Source organism: Cryptomeria japonica, chromosome 10 (assembly GCF_030272615.1).
Source record: "Cryptomeria japonica chromosome 10, Sugi_1.0, whole genome shotgun sequence".
Lineage (NCBI taxonomy): Eukaryota > Viridiplantae > Streptophyta > Pinopsida > Cupressales > Cupressaceae > Cryptomeria > Cryptomeria japonica.
The window spans coordinates 341,765,255-341,780,339 of record NC_081414.1 but is presented as its reverse complement, the minus strand read 5'-3'; the positions used below and the strand labels follow the sequence as shown (position 1 = coordinate 341,780,339).

Genomic DNA, 15,085 nt, shown 5'->3' with positions numbered 1-15,085 from the left:
TTGAATTTGGAAGAAATCAGAAGAATATGAAATTAAATGAAATTAGAATTTGGGGATTTGGAATTGGAAGAATTAATTAGTTATTAAATAATTTAAAGAAACTATTTAATTATTTAGAAATTGAATTTAATTAAATAATAAAAATTATTTAAATTAAAGGATTAAATCATAATTAATTAAATAATAAATATTTAATTAATATTTAGAAGAGAGTTGAATGATTAGTTGATTAGAGATAGAAATTGAAAATAGAAAATTTATTTATTTAAATAATAAAGATTATTTAAATTGGGAAATTGATCAGAATCAATTAAATAACTAATATTTAATTAATATTTAGAAAATGGTTAATATGATTAAATGATGAAAGAATAAGAAATAGAATAATTAGTAAGATGGTGAGGAAATATGACATAGAAGAATAAGATTAATTAAATTAATTGAATAATTAAAGAATTATTTAACTAATTAGAAGAATAATTAGTACATGATCAATGAGACATTTTTAGGTGTCTACAATTTACATGTTTTAACCAATGGTAATCTCCAAGATGGCCTCAAACTCGTACATGCGAAATGCTAAATAGAGAAACAAATACATATGTGCAAACAATGTATAACCATTCAGCTTTTGAAATATGTGACTTTTAGGAATACTAAGCATTTCTTTTTGTTTATATAGAATATTTCATTTTTTTGTTTAGATTGAATATTTCATTTTAATTCTACGTTGAGTGTATAAGAACACCTCTCGACATAATTAACCCACTTTAATTTAAGATCTAAGTAATAATCCAATTCATCCTTTGAATCTGAACAAATTATACCAAATATCCAATCTACTGTAAAATTCTATCCCTAGACTCTTATTTTTTAAAATTTGAAGTCAAGAATATATTTAATATATTCCTCTATACTTTAATATAGATTATAAATTTAAAAGCTCTCTTAATTGAAAATAAATATGATAGAAGAGAGTGAAAGTTTCGAAAGTGTTTCATAAAATTCGGAAGTTTGGAAAGTTGGTAAAGTTATGTTCTGTGATTACATGACAGGTGACGTCATAGTTAGATAACGATGTAGATTGGTTTGGCATTTTTACAGATTCAATGTTGGCAGACTCATTTTAACTCTGGACAAAGACTTTAATTGTAGCGGGTCTCTCACTTGTACCTTCACCATTTATTTCTTTTCTTATTTTCCTACGCACTAAGAAGACTACCTTCCCATACATAAGTCAATATTACGTGTGAAATGATTTTTTATTACTTTTATGAGATTAAAATGGTTTATGGAATGTTCAATTATTAATCATTCAAAGATTTATTGAATAAGTGGTGTAGGAATTACTTGAAATCTTTTCATTTTTTTAATAATTATTTTTTAAGTAGATATTTAATAGTTTGGATGTTTTGTGGTTCCAAGTTTCCAACATTCAAACATGAAATGTTTCTTTATTTTTCTATTTTTATGATGAAAAAGTTTAAATTCTTTATTTTTTATTTTTTTATTTTTATAATTTTTTAAGGCTAATAAAATTCAAAATAATTTATTTAATAATATATGGGAATTCAAAATAATATGAAAAATTTAAATGTGAACAAGTTATTAATACAAATAAATGAATTATATTTATTCATGCATATTAATTGATATTGTTAGCTATGATTATAGTATAGCTTACTCAACATATATCGTTACAACTTGTATTAAAAGAGGACAAGTTTTTTTAGCAATTATTTTGTGTTTTATATATATATATATATATATATATATATATATATATATATATATATATATATATATATATATATATATATATATATATATATTGACACGTAAATTTGATTGAATCAAACTTCTACTAATCATTTTAAAATGTAAATTTATTTTTCAAATGGTTCTAGACATAGTTAATTTAGGTATGAAGTCAATTGTTCTAAATTCTCAAAAAATAATACAAGTCATAAATGTTGTTTATCAATAAATAAAGGTTTTTGTACACATATACACTTTGTGTGAAGATGTGAGATAGCCAACCAATAAGGAGAAGCAACCAAGCATATCTAATAATTAGTATTTTCTTGCACATTTATGTTTTGTGTAAAAAAAACTAAGTTTGAAATCCATTCATACTTTTACATTTAGTACATAATTTCATATGTGAAGGAGATTTAGTCGATCATAGGTGATCGAATTGGGATTAAGGAAGAGGTCAAAGGCTCCGGTATTGAGCTTAACCAGGACTGTAATCAGGCATGGTAGATGCTATCTCTGGCAGTTCATTCTTTTCGATTGTTGTCCAATTATCTCGAGGTGGTTATAATCTCTTGTAGTCACTGAGACTCTTTTGTAATGAGCAGTACGCTCTAGGCAGTGTGCCTTCCTACATATGCAGGCTCCTTATTGTATCACATACTTTCTATAGAAGTATCATTTAACTATGGGTAGGCTTCCCACCGTGGTTTTTCCCTTTCCGGGTTTTCAACGTACAAATCATGGTGTTATGTGGTATAGTTGCATTGTGTAAATTCTCTGTTTCAATCTTAAGTTTTATTTCTTACCGGTATTTGTTTCTGCTATTCCGGTATTCGATGTTTATGTGCTCCAGTTAAAGGTTAATAAGTGGATTAATTGATAGAATTTATAAACAACTGATTTACCCCACCCCTGAGCAATTGTTCACTGGTTATCCTAACAATTGGTATCAGAGCTTTGGTCCTCTTTTGCAGAAGCTTAACTGCTTGAGGTAGATCCTATGGTAACTAATACTTCAAATCCACCAACAACTATTTTCAGAAGAAAAATCCCTAAGCTTGATTGAACAAATTATGGGATATGAAAAATCCGAATGGAGACTCATCTTAGATGTCTTGGTAAGGATATTTGGGAGATCACTAAGAAAGGATATACACCTTATGATCCGACATCTGGAAATCTTGCTCCTGCAGACTTGGACAAGAATATTGAAAATGATTATAGAGCTAGAGAAGCTCTCTTGTGTGCACTTATTGATCAACAAGTCATGGGATTGACTAATAAATCATCGGCAAAGGTTATGTGGGATAAATTGCAAACTCTAAATGAAGGTGATCCTACTGTCAAATTGCTAAACATTATGGTTACTAGGTAAGATATGAAAACTTGAAGATGAAAGATAATCAAAGAATTGTTGTATTTATTGAAAGAGTAAATGAGATTGTTATGGGAATTCAATATTGCGGAGGATCTCTGAGTGAAGAGGAAATAGTTTCCAAAGTCTTGAGAGCCTATCCACCAGCTTACAAGATGAAGGCAACTGCAATTAATGAATTGAGAACAATGACAAACACTTCAGTTAATAGAGACATTCTGATTGGGAAATTGTTTGCTTTTGAACTTGAAAAATTTGGATCTTCTGGAGCTGCAAAGTCTGAACCTGCTTTTCATGCATCATCATCATCAACTGGCAAGAGTGATTGGAAAGCCTTATATGAAAAATAATTGGAAGATATGAGGAAAGAGGATGAATAATTTGAGCAACTTGAAGCCTTATTTTCTAGAAGAGTACCTAAAGGACTGACAGGAAGTAAGTATGAAGGAAAATCACCTTTTAAATGTTTTCCATGCAATAAGATTGGTCATTTTGCATCTAGATGCCCTGAAAGGAATGCAAGATTTGAAGTGAGAGTTAAGAAATCATTTAAGCTTAATCAAAACAAATATTGATTTAAGAAAAGAAAACAGTGCTACATAGCGGATGAGGAAGGAGTAAGTGATGACTATGAGGATGAACCGACATCAGACTCTGCTAGTGAATTCGGCAATGGAAAGGAATGGGTGTTCTATGCTTTAAAGGAAGATGAACCAGAACTGGCTATCAAGAGTGAAGAAAAGGCCCTAGCAACAAAATTTGAAGATTAGGATGAATGGGTAATTGATAGTGGATTCTCGCATCATATGACTAGAGATAAAAGGAAATTTCTATCCTTGCAAGAATACAATGGTGGTTAAGTCATATTTGGAGATGATAAAGCATGTATGATAAAAGGTAGATGTACTATTTCTCTAAATGGTAAGCATAATACTGATAATGTCTATTATGTAGAAGGTTTTAAGCATAATATTTTGAGTGTTGGTCAATTGGCGGACAAGGGATTCCAACTTCAATTCAAAGATAGAAAATGCAAAATCATTAACAAAACTAGTTTGGAGATTGCAACTGCTATTCAAACTAGAGGCAATATCTTTCACTTGAACACTGGTAATAAGGCATGTTTGATTTCTCATATTGATGAGAGTTGGTTAAGGCATAACAGGTTGTGCCATGTTAATTTTGATTGTATTATTAAGATCAGTTCAACTAAGGCAGTTAGAGATATACCTAAGATTATGAAGCCTCATAATTTGTTATGTAAGGAATGTCAATTGGGAAAGCGAGTTAGAACTTATTTTAAGAACATACATGATAAATCTAATGATGTGCTTGATTTGATTTATACTGACTTATGTGGTCCAACAAGGACTAGAAGATTTCAAGGTGATAGGTATTTCATGCTAATAATTGATGATTATTGTAGAATGATGTGGGTGAATTTTCCAAGGGAGAAGTCTGAAGATTTTGAGAAATCCAAGATCTTTAAAGCAAAGGTAGAAACAAAAACTGGATTGAAAATCAAATGTCTAAGATCAGATCAAGAGGGTGAGTTCACTTCTCATGAATTTAACAGCTATTGTGAGACAAATGGAATTAGGAGACAGTTATCTGCACCTCGGACTCCTCAGCAGAATGGAGTAGTGGAAAGGAAGAATAGAACCATTTTGGATTCAGAAAGATCCATGATGATGGAAGCCAAATTACTTCACATCTACTGGAGAGAAGCAGTGAGTACAATAGTCTACACATTCAACAGAGTTCACATCAAAGGTGAAACAGGTAAGACCCCTTATGAATTGTGGTTTGGACATACACATATTGTTAAATATTTCAGAATTTTTGGAAGTAAATGTTATATCAAAAGGGATGATTCAATTAAGAAGTTTGATCCTAGATGTGATGAAGGAATATTTCTTGGATATTCAATTCAAAGAAAAACATATAGATGTTATAACAAAAGATTGCAGAAAATTATGGACAGCACTAATGTGAAAGTGGATGAGTAATACAAAAATCAATCTATATCATATGACAGGGAACCAATAGTGGAAATGATCATAATTGAACTGACAATGCCTCAACTGGTATAGGAAAATGAGACAGTTACACCATTACAATAAAAAATTCAACTATGACTGATGATCTGAACAGTGAACCTAGAGTTCAGAAGACAACAAGGTATGTAAGGTTAAATCATTCTGAAGATCAAATCAATGGAGATAGGAACAAGGGAGTTATGACAAGAATAAGACTAGCAAATGAAGAGGTATGTCTTATTTCTCAAATTGAACTGACATCTGTTATTGAATCTTGTAAAGATAAACATTGGTTAAAGGCTATGGAAGATGAATTAGATTAGATAGAGAAAAATGAGACTTGGACTTTAGTTCCCCAACCTAAAAATAAGAATGTTATTGGAACTAAATGGGTTTTTAAAAATAAACTAAATGAGGATGGTCAAGTTGTAAGTAACAAAGCTAGATTGGTTTATAAAGGATATTCTCAAATGGAAGGAATTGATTATGGTGAGACATTTGCACCTGTAGCTAGAATTGAAGTTGTTAGATTATTTGTTGCTTATGCAACTTATAAGAACTATAAGGTCTATCAAATGGATGTTAAATGTGAATTTTTGAATGGTGAACTTGAGGAAGAGGTATACATTGAGCAACCTGATGGATTTTCACTGACAGATGATAAAGATATGGTTTGCAGATTAAGGAAAGCTTTATATGGATTGAAACAAGCTCCTAGAGCTTGGTATGCATGGTTGGATAAATATCTTTTGAAGCTTGGTTTTACTAAAGGCAGTGTTGATAGTAATTTATATTATAAGATCACTGATGATGATATTCTGATTATTGAAGTATTTGTCGATGGTATCATTTTTGGAGGAGAAGATAAATTGTGCATAGAATTCTCTAATAATATGAAGAATGAATTTGAAATGTCCATGATTGGTGAGATGAGATATTTCTTAGGTTTGCAGATTACTCAAACTGACAAAGGCATTTTTATCTGTCAAACTAAGTATCTAAGGGAATTGTTGAAGAAGTTTGGTATGGATAATTCCAAACTGGTAAGTACTCCTATGGTGACAAGTGATAAATTATCTATCAAAGATACATCTACACTAGTAAATTTGACAAGGTATAAGTCTATGATTGGTGGCTTGTTGTATCTAACTCAGACTAGACTAGATATTATGAATGCAGTGAGTATTGTTTCAAGATATCAAAGTAATCTTGAAGAAAATCATGAATGTGCAGTAAAGAGGATATTCCAGTATTTGCAAGGAACAACAGAATATGGCTTATGGTATTCTATAGATGATGACTTCACTTTATGTGCATATAGTGATTCAGTTTGGCCAGGAGATACTAATGACAAGAACACTTCTGGTGGAGCTTTCTTTCTTAGAAAGAAACTGGTTTCATGGATCAACAAAAAACAGTCATGCATTTCTTTATCTACTACAGAAGTTGAGTATGTTGCAGCAACAACTAATTGCACTTAAGTCTTGTGGATGAAGCAAATGTTGAAAGATATGAAGGTAAATTGTAGTGAACCGGTAGTTATCTACTATGATAACTCTGCATGTATTGACATGTCTAAGAATCCAGTATTTCACTCTAAGACTAAACACATATCAATAAAATATAACTATCTGAAGGACAAGGTAGAAGGAAAAGAAGTCAAATTGGTTTATGTGAACACTAAAGAGAAGATTGCAAATATATTCACTAAACCACTATCTAAGAAATCATTGAGTATTTGAGATTTAGGATAGGGGTTTCTGCCCCTCTGATAGAGACTTGATTGATACAGTTTGTCATCAGTCTGACATGAATTATCAGAGATACTATTCATTCTAGCATTGATGTGTGGTGCTACTACTCAGGGGGAGTAGTTATCTTTGAGATTCAGAGGCTTAGATTCTTCCTTTGATATTTTTGTCTTATTTCTGGCATTGATATCAGAGGGGGAGAGATAGTGATGTGAAAAATAAATTCAAAACTTTACAAAGATATTATTTACAGGGGGAGAGTTATTGATATTTAGAGCTATATATAGGAGATTGTTGGTTGTCTTCCACAGGGGGAGACTTGTTTGGCATTTCTTGGTACTTAGATGTTTTTCACATCTAGTGTTGGCATCAATGCCAAAGGGGGAGATTGTTGGCATTATGAATGAATTGATTATGTGTTGCATTGATGTTTTGTCATTGATGTCAACACTAGCTGTTATGGTTGGTTACTAGCATTTTGGTCATCGACACAAGATCTAGTGTTATTGGCAGAAGGGACCATCTGTTGGACACTTCCGACATGTTTGGATCAATGGAGTATATTTGGTTTTATGTGTTACATTCTTCTGGAGCATATTTTGGTTAGTTGGTATTGACTTGGTAATCAGATGCTATCATACACTCTTGTAAACCCTTATCGGCGTGAGTTTAATATTTTACCGGTAGAGCTTTTATTGAGAATCTTGGATAAGATGCATAAGTGGTGTCGGTGTGGCTTCTAGATGGATTTCAGGATGCTGAAGATGTTCTTTGACCGTGCCTCAACTGATTGAAGACATTGCTTTGGCATGGTGGACCCAGATTAGGTCTGGTACCTATCTAGGTTATGGACCGGTATCATGTTAACGTGTTCTTTACACATTATCGGGATGATTTATGGATTGGTTATTGTTTTTTTGGTCTTAAGCCAACATGCCATATCATTGTAATATGGGTGTATGTAATGATCTTATTGTAATATCTTTTAGGTGGCTGACCTAATTGGTTTAGGTCTTAGGGTTTGTATAAATGATGTAAGATCTCATTGTAGATCATGTATCGTGGTCATGCAATGTAATATTATATGTGAAGGAGATTTGGTCGATCATAGATGATTGAATTGGGATTAAGGAAGAGGTCAAAAGCCTCCGGTATTGAGCTTAACTGAGAGTGTAATCAGGCATGGTAGATGTTATCTCTAACAGTTCATTCTTTTGGATTGTTGTCCAATTATATCGAGGTGGTTATAACCTCTCTGTAGTTAGTGAGACTCTTCTGTAATGAGCAGTATGCTCTAGGAAGTGTGCCTTCCTGCATGTGCAGGCTCCTTATTATATCACATACTTCCTACAAAAGTATCATCTGACTGTGGGTAGGCTTCCCATCATGATTTTTCCCTTTCTGGGTTTTCCACATACAAATCATGGTTTTATGTGGTATGGTTGCATTGTGTTAATTATTTGTTTCGTTCTTAAGTTTTATTGCTTATCAGTATCTACTCCTGCTATTCTGATATTCAATGTTTATGTGCTCTAGTTAAAGGTTATTAAGTGGATTAACTAATATAATCTGTTAACAACTGATTCAACCCCCCCCCCTCTCAGTTATTCAATGGTTATCCTAACACTTACAACTTTGAAAGCACTGAATAAACCTTAATTCTTCATTGTGATAGCTCACTCAAATTTTCTTCGACTCTGGAATCGCCTTCTTGTTACTTTTGAATTGCTTTGTGAATCGAAAATAATTCAAAAGTCTTTTATTGCTATTCTGGGATCAGGCATCACCATATTGTTCACCATTACTACTCGCACAAGTGAAAAACAACTCGAATTCATATTTGAACCAATTTTGAAACTGTATCATTTATCCTTTCCATGATGGCACATCACACGATCTATACTAGTTAATCTAACATTGACCATCTTTCGTGGCAAGCAGAGAAATCAATGCATGACACAACATCTCCAACTCATCATCCTTGTCATTGATGTCAGTGGTCCCTCCATCTGGCTTCTCTTAGCCTACCTTAGACACATGGTATCATCTCACAATGTTGCGATCATTAACTTCTGAGCACTTTCTACCGTGGGATAGCGAGAACCATCGAATCTGTCTGAACTTTATACTGCTAGCCATAGTGTGTACCTTCTCTAGTCGTTTAGCAACTGAGCATGTTTTCTGATCATGATTAAAAGATCTCCATTCATTAAGACACATGCAGACAATGGAAAACATTAGTAGCCCGACTGTTATCACAAATATGCCGGCTAAAACTTGAAAAGGGACTTGTCTAGGAAAATCGAAACACATACTTGGGAAAGTTAGGACCCACACAACAAATAAACACCTAGGGTATAGAAAAGGCCCTGCCAACATTACTAGAATCCTCAGGATTAGGTGAAAAAGAAACACGAGTTCATAACAAGTTTAGGGGATCTTACCAAGACTTAAACAAAATCCATAAAACCCTAAACCCTAAGCCTAAAACGCAAGAGAGAAAACAATATAATATCTAGATGACCCACTTTTAACCTAAGGCATGCAAATTTTTGCTAGATAATTTTTACTAACCATCAGTATACAATTGGTCCAAATGGTATAAATACATCAAAATTTCTTTGTAATATATATATATATATATATAGACACACACACACACACAATGGTGTGGTGATAAGAAAAGACAAAGTGCAAAACTAGTGTGAACCTGAAACTAATTAGAGATCTAGAGATATATCAGAGGAGTCAAATGAGTGCTTAAACTGGGAACTATTATCAATATTTGTTAGATTCTCTTTCCATTATAGTTCATAGTATATTTCATATTGTAACTAGAAAAATATTGTCTCTTTCCTTGAAGAAGTTATCTTCTGTTGAGCAAGTCCCCTTTTGTATCTTGCCTAAGGTTGTGCGCCTTAGTTAGCAAGTTTGGAGTAGTAAGCTCTTTGACCGATGGCCATATTCATTGTAAATAGTTGATATACATATTGTGAGTTAGATTCTCACCATGGTTTTTTCTAGTTTGGGTTTTCCACATAAAAATCTAGTGTTCTTGTGGTGATGCATTTACTATTTATGCTATTTACATTCCTACATATCGATATGAATGAATAATGTGTTTCAAGCATCTTAAATTGGTAATATTTTAGTTCATGTCGATTCAGCCCCCTCTAAGCATCTGATAGTGTTCAACAATCCTTGCATTGTGCTCCTATCTTTGAAAAAATTAGTTTTTGAAAACTTGATAAAAATTTACATTTTCAAAACTTGAATTATCATTGACCGTGATCTAAAATACTGATCCTTAAAATCCATTACAATTTTTTTTTTTAAAATGATGTTGAGCATGACACTCTATCATAATAACTATAGAATCCACTATTAATGTTAAAGAAAATAAGTACTCAAAAACAACATACAAGAATGTTTGATTTAAACACAAATAACAATTGATAAATTAAATTATATAAAAATGATTAATAAACAAAATTAGATATAAATCTTGATGAAATTTGTTTAACAAAAAAACACATAATCATTTTAACATCCCTCAAATTCTCTTTTTTCTTATATAAACTTGCCCTTTATTTTACGAACATTTTATTTTTATTTTATTTTTTTCAAAATCTCTTCAAAACCTATCATTTTATCCTTTATTATATTCTTTAGTCCAAAGTGAACCACAGTCTCATTAGAAAGCTGAAATGAAAATTGCAAGAAATTCATTCTATAGAAATACAATTATTTTTGTTGGGTTTCTTCTCTATTCAAAGTCCCCACAAGTATGGCCAAAAAGGGAACATTTCACTACATTGAAGAATAAAACATAACTGCCGCTAGTTTGGAAGGCAGAACTTTAGAGAAAACAAACTAAGAACTGTTTGTGCAAAGATTAAGGGACCACCTTAAGAGCTAAATTACTAAACAGTTATTAACTGTTTTATCAAAGCTATTCTATAGGTCACATGAATTATAAATTATTATTCTAAGTGTGCGAAGATTAAGGGACGACAATAATAATGGTTACCATCTGAGAAATCTTCTATAGATAAACAAGCATAGATAAAAAATTGAGTAAAAAAGTAGATTTGAGCTTAAGAAAAGAAGATTTAAAACATAACAAAAGAAACAAAAAATGTCCCTTAAAAGCGCTTGCTACTGCTAGTGCAAAAATTATTAGAAAATCCCTACTATAATCATTCAAAAGTTATTTATTTTTGTGCCTTTCCAATGATCAGTAGAGTGTCGTGCGTTCTGTTTTGTTGTTTTGTGTTGGTAGTAGACCCATTTTCTTCCTTTCAGCAAGTGTGTATTTTTCAAAATTGGGGTGGAAAAATGAAGGAAATTGAGAAGTTGCAAAATGTAGAGAAGGGGAGCAAGGTAATATTTTCTTTTGAGTTTTTTTATCTCCAAGAACAAAGGAATGTATTGGCAATCTATTCGAGAGAATTGTGGAGCATCAGCCTAAATTATGTGACATTACATGTGGTGTTGGAGGATCCACCATGGATCTCACTCTTACATTGCTAACAAGATGCAGAACATGATTTGTGTAGAATCCATGATGCATTTAACTTGCACAAACATGCTTGTGGAGAAAATTGCTCATGCCTTGGAGAAGATCAAATAAAATGGCTTTTAGAATGTATTAGCTCTTTGTGGAGACCCTCTACATGGACAAAACAATTTTGTTCAAGTTAAAGGTGGATTTGCCCCTTCTCTTGATCTAGTTAAACACATTAGATTAAAGTATGGTGACTAATTTGGAGTTATAGTTGTTGCCTATCCAGAGGCTCATCATGATATGATTGTGAGTGAAGAGGGAGCTACTGAAAAAGATTATAAAAATGATTTGGCTTACTTGAAATCAAAGGTTGATGCAGGTGCAAATTTAATAATTACATGGTTATTTTATGACACGGGCATCTTCCCAAAGTTTGTGAATGATTGTTGAGAAATTAGCATCAAGTAACCCATCATTCCTAGTATCATGCCTATAAATAGCTACAAGGGTTTTTTACGTATGACTGGATTTTGCAAAAAAGATTCCTTTGAAGATCACCGATGCATTGAAATCCATCAAAGAGAATGATGAGGCTATAAGAGTATGGTATTCATCTAGGCAATGTGTAAGAAGATTCTAGAGAGCATGAAATTAAGACATTGAATTTTTAGACTGTCAACGTGATCGAGTCAACATTGGCTATCATTTTGAATCTTGGTTTGATTAACATCACCAAGATTTATATGTCATTGTCATGGAGGCTAACAACTAATATTCTATGGACTGAAGATAATGTATCCCATATTTGGGCCGATCGACTAATGAGGTACATTACTCAGACCATCAATTGGGAATAACTTCTACATGGGAGATGGGGTGATGCATGTAGTCCAACTTATGGAGAAGCTAATGACTATTTCAACATTATGTCTTGTTCTGCTATCCTAGCCATTTCTACCAGAGATGCTATAGGACTAGCAAATAATCCTGGTAAATATGTAAAAGTAGAGTCTTAAGAAGTTTTAAGGCTTGTGGCTATTAAAAGTAGTATCAACAACACTTGAGAAAGTATGATCGACACTAATAGAGGACCACACTTTACTGTAAGACCTTAACAATAGATGACACTCAATTTACCAATTGGTTATGTTTGACTAACCTCCTAATCTCAATTCACTAGTCATATTGCCAAGTATGCAATTTGAAGATAATATTTTAAGATAATTCAACAATGAAATAGAGTTATAAGATAGAGGTATGAAGCAGATGTAGACAAGTTCAAGTTCAAGTTCATGTAGTAGTCAAAAAACCTAGTAACTCGAAGAGCAATTCTTACAGTTTGAACTCATAAATGGGACTATTCTTATATTGAATTGAGAATAGATACTGTTCATTCATACTATTATTGCATTACTTCATTAATACATAATAATTTGAAAGGGAATGTTGTTCTTGAGAATTGACATGGTTTTATTTGCTTTAGAAATAACTCTTTATTGTAATTGGCTTGAGCATTTTGGAACAATAAACATGCTTTCATTGATAGTAACTTTTGTTCTTTTAGAGCCACTTAAACATAGGATTGAGATATTTTATTGGATAGCTTTGAGGATGACTAGTTGTTCAATCCTATAAAGTGGAAAATTGAACCCTAGTGATTCCCCAACTAGGAGAGAGATAGGAAATCACTAGGATGATTTTCACTTTGGAGATACTTTACATTCAAAAGAGGGGTTGAATTCACTAGATCCAAATCCTAGAGTGAATAAGGATCTGAATACTAAGTGAATTGCAAGGGTGCAATGCAATTTACCCTTTTGTAAGTAGAAGAGTTGACTTGTTGACTATGCAGAAAATGAAGACAAAATGGGTGAAATAAGGAGCTACTGATTTAGGATCGCGTTGTAACTTTGGATCTGTATTTAGACTGGAGCTGCCCTATAAATTTGGATAAAAGTCATCGAGTTTGAGTTGAAGTTGCACCCAGTCCTTCGAAAAATCCGCGAGTCGAAAAGGGTTTTTTTGTCTCTGAAAAATGAAGCCTAAATCTGCAATTACAGTTGCGCACCTACAACCTACACACAAAAAAGAAGGGAAGAAGGGTTGTGGATAGGTATTTTCCTTAGTTAAACCCCGGTTGAGGAATCAACCTTGAAAGAAAGTAATTGCAAATGCTGCTAGAGTCTACTGCTCCAATCCAACCTCACAATGAATCTCTGATTACAATATTTAGGGCACCAACCCAAGCAGCACCAACCCCTAATTTAGGGCACCAACCCCTAACTAATTTATGAGTTACAACTCAAAGGAGCTACAACCCCTGATTTAGGGCACCAACCCAAGGAGCACCAATCCCTAACTTATTTATGGGCTACAACCCAAAGGAGCTTCAACCCCTACACTGAGCTACAACTCAGTGATCACAATGATAGCATCAAATACAAAATTAGTCATACTGTTACAAGTGAATTTTCTAACCATTTCATATACTTCACTCTACTAGTGAGACACTTTCTCTGCTACATTGGTTCACCTCTCTCTGTTGCTACTTTACCTGTTTACACTCTATCAGTTACCTTGCTCTGCATCTGCTTTTTTGGATCTATCCTTCACTATTCTGCACTTCAGCACCATATGTTGTCTTCCTATTGGTACAACCACCTACCGATTATCTTCTATGATGCAATCTAGCTGCTTTACCGGTTGCTCAAACCATACTAGTTAAACACCAATTTAACCTTTACTCACTTAGTCACTACTATCTTCTATTGTTTTCACTCTGAGCGATCTAACTCTTTCATGCAACACTCAATCACTTTGCAGCAGCTCTATCTTCTCCCATCCAACAACACTTAACAATATCTTTGGCTTGCATATTTATAGCCTAGTCTTCCCGCCAAAAGCCAATTTAAATCTCAAGCAGTTAGGGTTTCCTCATCAACCTCGAGGCAAAAAAAATCCAATAAGATCTTATCCGATCTGATCTCCAAGATAGCTGTTTGCACATCACCACCATTAATGCACCTTCCAATACACATTTTCTAAACTTAACAACCACGACCCTGTATCTTGACCTGCATCTGCCAAAATGCCATTAATATTTGTTCTCCTCCGGTGTTGATGTGATTTAGGTAACATTCTACCTCTTCATCACAACAACATACAAGCATCCCGCTCATTGTCAACACTTCACTTACCAGTTGACATACTCTCCTTACTGATGATACACTGTGCCGGTAACCTTACCATTTCATCCACACAAGTCAAGCACTAACTTGTGTACCGATGAATCCAGTCTGAATGACATTCTCTTCCTTACCTATGTTCTGCAACACAAGGTGATATCAAAGATGTCTCATCTTGTACTCCTGCATGACAATGTCGCACGAACATGTCTTCTACCAGTAGTCATCCTATACGGTTGACATCAATGACAATACAACGTTGACAATCTCTCCCTTTGGCATTGATGTCAACTCATGTAGTATCCAACATACTACATAGTCTCTCTCCCCCTTTGTATGATCCAATGGATTATCACTCATGTAGTATGCGGTATACTATAGAATCTTTCTCCCCCTTTGACAACAATGGCAAAGGGCACTGTTAGGATATCATTTCTCCTTGTATTTACCAGTCACTTAAAAAATTCTCT

At 33.2% G+C, this 15,085-nt stretch overlaps 1 pseudogene; it reads left to right on the top strand.

Moving 5' to 3' along the window:
* The first annotated feature begins 11,261 nt into the window (after positions 1-11,261).
* On the top strand, positions 11,262-12,446 carry LOC131077197 (probable methylenetetrahydrofolate reductase (NADH); annotated as a pseudogene).
* The last annotated feature ends 2,639 nt before the right edge of the window (positions 12,447-15,085 follow it).